The sequence below is a fragment of the Athene cunicularia genome (assembly GCF_003259725.1).
Source record: "Athene cunicularia isolate RWA chromosome 2 unlocalized genomic scaffold, athCun1 chr2_part1, whole genome shotgun sequence".
Classification (NCBI taxonomy): Eukaryota; Metazoa; Chordata; class Aves; order Strigiformes; family Strigidae; genus Athene; species Athene cunicularia.
This window is the reverse complement of record NW_020799095.1, coordinates 138,540,798-138,546,797: the sequence shown is the minus strand read 5'-3', so window position 1 is coordinate 138,546,797 and position 6,000 is coordinate 138,540,798. Positions and strand designations below refer to the sequence as shown.

At 36.7% G+C, this 6,000-nt stretch overlaps 1 protein-coding gene across 1 annotated transcript in view; it reads left to right on the top strand.

Moving 5' to 3' along the window:
- The first annotated feature begins 325 nt into the window (after positions 1-325).
- Positions 326-6,000, top strand: part of EIF3H (eukaryotic translation initiation factor 3 subunit H) — a 66,755-nt gene continuing 61,080 nt past the window's right edge. Inside the window, exon 1 of the mRNA XM_026843413.1 lies at positions 326-492. The gene's annotated coding sequence lies outside the window, so the exon portion shown is untranslated. The remainder of the gene's footprint in view (positions 493-6,000) is intronic.

Here is a 6,000-nt window from a genome sequence, read left to right as displayed (position 1 = left end):
GCTTATTGCCCCTGCAAGATAGCTTTGAACAGTCACAGCAACAACGTAAAGTAAAAAAAGAAAATCAATATTTCATTTTAGAAGGGTATTTGAGAAAATTGGTCTAAAACTGCATTTTGACCATTCATTTAATGGTGGTCTTTATTCTCCTGTAATATTAGGATGGCCTCCAGTTCCTCAGCCTGTATTAAAATTGCTGGTGTTTAAGCCAGTAGCTCACTTGGTTTGCGGCTCTAATTCCTGCAACACTTCAGCAGTTTAGAAGTTTTAAATATGTCATTTGAGGACAAAGAAACCCCATTGCATAATATGGTTTTCTTGTCTTTCTGTTGTAGGTTGTGTTAAAGATCATTAAACATTACCAGGAAGAAGGACAGGGGAATGAAGTGGTCCAGGGTGTGCTGCTGGGTCTTGTGGTGGATGACAGACTTGAGATCACAAACTGCTTCCCTTTCCCTCAGCATACAGAAGATGATGCAGACTTTGATGAAGGTAATGTATACAGTTTTGCAAAACTTCAGGTAAAAAAAAAAAAAAAAAGCCACGTGCAGAAAAGGATTTTTCTTTTCCACAATGACCAGAAGCTTGTATGTGATCAGCGACTTCTTTTGTTTGACTTGAGGTATCAATGAGTCCAGCTGTAATCTTGTCAGTGTAAGGAAAGTTACAGGGATAAATACTGTATTATATGAACACACTTACTTTAGAATAAGACTGTCCACACAGGAAGTTACATGTTTCCAGTCAAGCATTTATATAGACTTCAAAGCTTTTTATGAAAATGGCTCTCTGTGTGTGTATGTGTGTGTGTGTATATATATCTATATCTCTCTATATATATATATATATATATATACACACACATATATATACACACATGTATACATATGTAGTCAGGCAGTTAGATTGCCTCTCTGTGGATTTATTTGTATGTATTTAGTACTCCTTGAAAGCCTGGAGAGAGAACTTTTTAAGCGTAAGAAGTACTGGTTAACTTGAAATCTGGGTGATATTTTTGCTTTTCCAAGTGAACTAGAAGTAACATCAGTGATTTCTATCTGTCTTGGTGTTTCCTTGCTGGTCCTACTAATGTTTTGTAATTGCCACTGTAACTTAGTCTAACTGGCTTGACACAGACTGATATAAAATTGATAAAGTAAACTTAAAAGGCTTGCAATTCTAATCTTGGTGATATGTGTGTATGTATGTAATGATATTAGTAGAAACGCTTCTTTGTTAGGGCTTAGAGAGACAGATTAACTTCGAGAGTAAGTAAAGAGGCAATGTAGTCAAAGTAGTTGAGGTTGGAAGCTTGATTTTTATCTAATTTTGATAATTCAGTTTGAGCAAGATTCCTTAATCTTTTAAGCATAAACTGCTTTTTCTTGTTTATAATGAGATTAGATATTATTCAATTAATCTTTTATCTTATTACAAAAGCATCTCAGACCTTGCCTTTAATACAGATTGTTTTAAGAATTCTTTGGAACTTGGTAAGGTTTCTTAGCTGCTTATTGCTTCTGTTGTGGGATTATACTATTTGCTATATTAAAAAAAAAAAAAAAAAGGACAAAATTCAAGGGAATCTTAGTTGTCCTACATTAATGTGGTGCTTGAGTCATAACTATGTTTTATTAAAGCCTAAAAGATGTTTTAAAGATTCCTTCTCTTCTGGAGCTCTTCAAAGGGTTGGAGTAATCTAAATTTTTAATTGGAGCCTATGTTTCAGTTTTTCCTGTAGAAAATGGCTGCATTATTTCCATGTAGTTGACAGGCAAACAAGGAATGAAATAAATTCAGTTTCAGAAATTGGTTATCTCATCATATGATGAGTACCATGCTGAAGCTGTAAGCCTGGGATCTGGTATGCAAGGTCCAGCTGTTCCTGCTTGGGAGAAACTTCATTCTAAGAAAGTGACTGTCTACCAGTCTGACATTTTCCCTTTTCAACAAGTAGGCAATAATCCTGGAATTAAGTAAGGTGCAAAAGGCAATGCTTGTGGAGCTTCCCTCACCTGGATGCCTCAGCTTGTCAACCTTCTGTTCCTATGCTGCAGGCATAGAAAAATAGCAAACTCTAGTCAGAGTGTTGAAGGTTAAACTTCTAGAACAATGTAACAATATTATGCTTAGGTCAAGAAAGATGTCTCTGTAAAGCCAAAGGTATCCCTAATCAGAGCAAGTAGATAGCCTTCTTTGAGCAAGGATATCCCAGAGCAATTAGCCCTTGCAGAGGGTACCTTGCTAACTTGGCAACCAAACTCAAGGTCCATGTATCCTCAGCTGAACTACCCTCATTATAATATTAAAAATCATGCCTGTAGGTCAAGAAGACCATTGCCCAGGTGAAGACCCTTCCCCTAAGCATGCATAGTAGTAGAAGTATTGTGTCAGCAGTATTATAATTGTATGTAAATTACTAACCAATCATCATAGGCTTGGAAAATTGCTAACTACGCAAGTTTTGTGTATAAATACAGTATGGAAAGTCTGGAAAGTGTGCATGTTAAGAGGAGAAATCCCCCATGCACCCAGCACTGTAATAAACCAATGTCGACTTTCTAAACTAAACTATCATTTGGTTTGGAGAGTTTTCTTGGTTATGATTTTTTGGTAACAAGAGTGGAAAGTGAACCTGTCACTGTGATGTTGATGCATGTCTCTAGCAGTGGCAGGGAATTTACAACCAGGTCAGGGGAGCTTGCCTGTGCTGAACCCTATAAGCCAACCTCAAGAGCCATTTTGTATTGGTTTTCATCTTCCCTAGCCTCTACTGTATGGGTCACAGAGAGGTTCCCTCTCTATTCTTCTTAGTGGAATACAGTTAAATAGACTGAACCATTCAGAAAACTCACAGCACTCATGTTGATTCTGCATTCTCTTTACTTAGGGCTTGTTCAGCCATTTGACCTATGTGGTACAGGCTAGGGAAGATGAAAACCCAAACAAAATGGCTCTTGAGGTTGCTAGCTTGAGTGTTAGGTACCTTATTAGACTCTATACAGATTTATCTTCTGTTTTCCCATTGTGAAAACCAATAATATTTTATAAATACTCCTTGTTTGTTTTCCCTGGAGCTGTGTTTCCCTACACAAGCATCCTGCCAGATTTTCAAAAGGTTCTTTTTTCTTCTAGATACAGATAGTTCAGCAGAGAAATTTGTTATTATGCCAGAATCTTAACATTCAGGATAATAAAAACCAAACCAAGCAAGGCATTTCCTTCCCACCAAGATTTGTATGTTATGTCAGTAGCATAACTGGCTTTATATGTTTGCACAAATTCAGATCCAGAGATTTGGAAGGGAAGTATAAGGATCTTGGCACTTAAGTACCTCCATTACCTAGAACAACACTTAACGTTGTTCTCTTTGGTCAGAATAATGTTGTATTGTCTTTTCTTCCTTTCTGTGTATATTTCTTTTTGTAAATTTGTTTCCTCCCTTGTCTAAGATTCTGGAATAGGAAAAATCCTATTGAGATTCCAGGTTTCTGGGCCTGCATTTCTTAATGGACTTTGGTCATACTTGATCTTAAGTTAATGCAGGAACTGTTGCACTGGCTGAGGGGCCACACTACCCCAGCTGCCTATCTCCTGAGGGCTGGAAATGAGGAACAGCTGTGGTGTGGTTATCTACTGGCAAACTCCTAATCTGCTATGATGAGAATTGAATGAATACACCCCCAAAAATAATTTCTTCTATATCATTTTGCAGGAGCTCTAGGAACATATCACCTGAAAAATACTGATTTGCCTTGTGGTCTTGAGGTGATCATTAAGAGAACTGAACTTATGTACAGGGGGGTGATATTTGAGCAAACAACCTGTTGGATAATTGGAAAGACACATTTAAGCTAATGTTTTCTTTTTCTAAACTGAGAAAATCTAATGAAAACATATTTTTGAGGATGCTAAGAAAATATCCTTAATTTGAACTTGAAATAGGTATTCATGACATCTAAGAATCAGTTTGATAAAGAGGTATTTCTAACTTTTTAGCAACAGCAGTTGCTTCGGATATGCTCAGATATGCTTTTGTTATGGTGCCATTAATACCTGAGTTATTAAAGTTTTTGCTATTTGCTGCAACAGAATTCCTTCAAAATCAAAATTTTTGATTTAAAAATACTCGACGTACCCTACAAGGACGACTTGTTCCTTTAGTGCAAGAACATTTTTAGTGCAGTCTGAATTGGATTCTTTCTAGAAACTACTGAAAACATGAGAACTTTTTTTTAGCTTCAAGTAATTGTTATCACAAATCTGGGAGGATGGTCTACCATTTATGAATCCACAGGTGTTTTTCATCTTAGTTCTCCTGCAGTGTCATCTTCCTAAGATTCTTTGTAAAAAGTGTAATCTCTTCTGGTAAGATTTCCCTGTCTGGAAAGGCTTAAACACTTAGTTGACTTGCTGCAGCACAAGGTTTTTAGGAGTGAGAGGGTTTGACCCAGCTCTCTGTGTTAGAAATCTGTAGCTGAAGTTTAGTTGATGAAGTGTGAGCTAATGGAGGAAAACTGCAGAACACGTATGTTGTTGAGTCTTCAGCAAAAGATGCTTCAGCTTAAATGTTAAATGTTAAATATTTTGGGGCCGCACTCTGGATTTTCGGTCAGGCATTTACTTTTCAGATAACTGTGTTTCATTATTACTGGTGCACTTACATTCAATACCTATTGAGGGTTTATTTCTCAAAACACAGATCTTTAAGAAGATACTTTGTTATCTACATGTACAATCCCTATTCCTGTGCCTCCTCCCCAACCCAATGGATTCAACTTCTTGTTTAGGAAATATCAGATTTCTGCTGTAAGGATTTTTGACTTGGGCACTTTTGTGAAATGATGCAGTACCCCAGCTTGTCTTTGTGAGGGTAGTTTTCTGAGAATTACTTTCACTTTAGGGCACTTGCAAGATCTTGTCTGAGTGTAGTTCTTTGCTCTCTTTCGGTTAAGGTTTATAAGAAAGGTGTAATGCATGAAGTATATTTTCTTCCTAAGAAATAAATGTATTATTCTTGACTATAAATTGTGTTTCTAAGTGACATGTTAACTTCAATGCTTTGCACTTCATTGTTTTTATCTTCACTGCTATTCACTGAGTAGCTTTTCTCATTGTTAAAAGGAAATTTGTATTCCTTTCATGGAAAGCAACAGTTAAAATAGTACTTACAAAGCTGAGATAATAAATTAAGTGCTGTGGTAATTATGCCAATAGAAACTTTGAGGCAGTTATATAATTATAGATCAAAATAAGTTCTAGAATGTTGTAACTTTTTCTTTTATAACTATGCAGTTTTTATTAGATTCCCTCTGAGATGCTACAGATGAAAAGGTGATGCCACCTTCTCTTCCCCCACCCCTGACGTGATTTTTACTTTCTTACCTCAGAAGGTTAATTTTATTTTTCAGTTTTCAGGTTAGAAGTATCTTATATAGATGATTAAAGATTCTAATACCTGTATTTTTCTGTGCTGTAGGTTGTATTTAGTTGTATCATCACTCAGCAAGTAGAAGTAACATAATGCAACATTTGTACTGCTGAGCCTTACCTGTAGTGTTGCCAGTACAGTGACATTCTATATGTGGTCATTGCAGAAATGGAGGGCTTCAGGTAGCTAAAAGGAACACATTTAGATAAGTTAAGATAAAGCAACAAACTGAATGTGTGCTTTTGAGCTGTTGCCTACTGCAGTGAGTATTGGCTCTGTTAAGGCCCCTCCTGTTTTACTAGAGGACTTGGTCTTGAGGTTGCATTTCTTGAAGTGAAGCCTGTGGTCTGCTCCACTGGTTTGGCGTTATAGGGACTTCAAGACCAAAGTCACATGAGTTCTTACACTTTACAGCATACTTTCTCTCAGTACATAGGTGGGGTGCTGTTTGGTGGACTGTTCTGGCTTTTTAGAAAGCATCTTAATAAAAAAAGCTACCATGTTCTAGAGTTACATTTTTTCTTTTATTAATAGTGCAGGTCCACAAACAGCCTTGTGAGTACAACTGG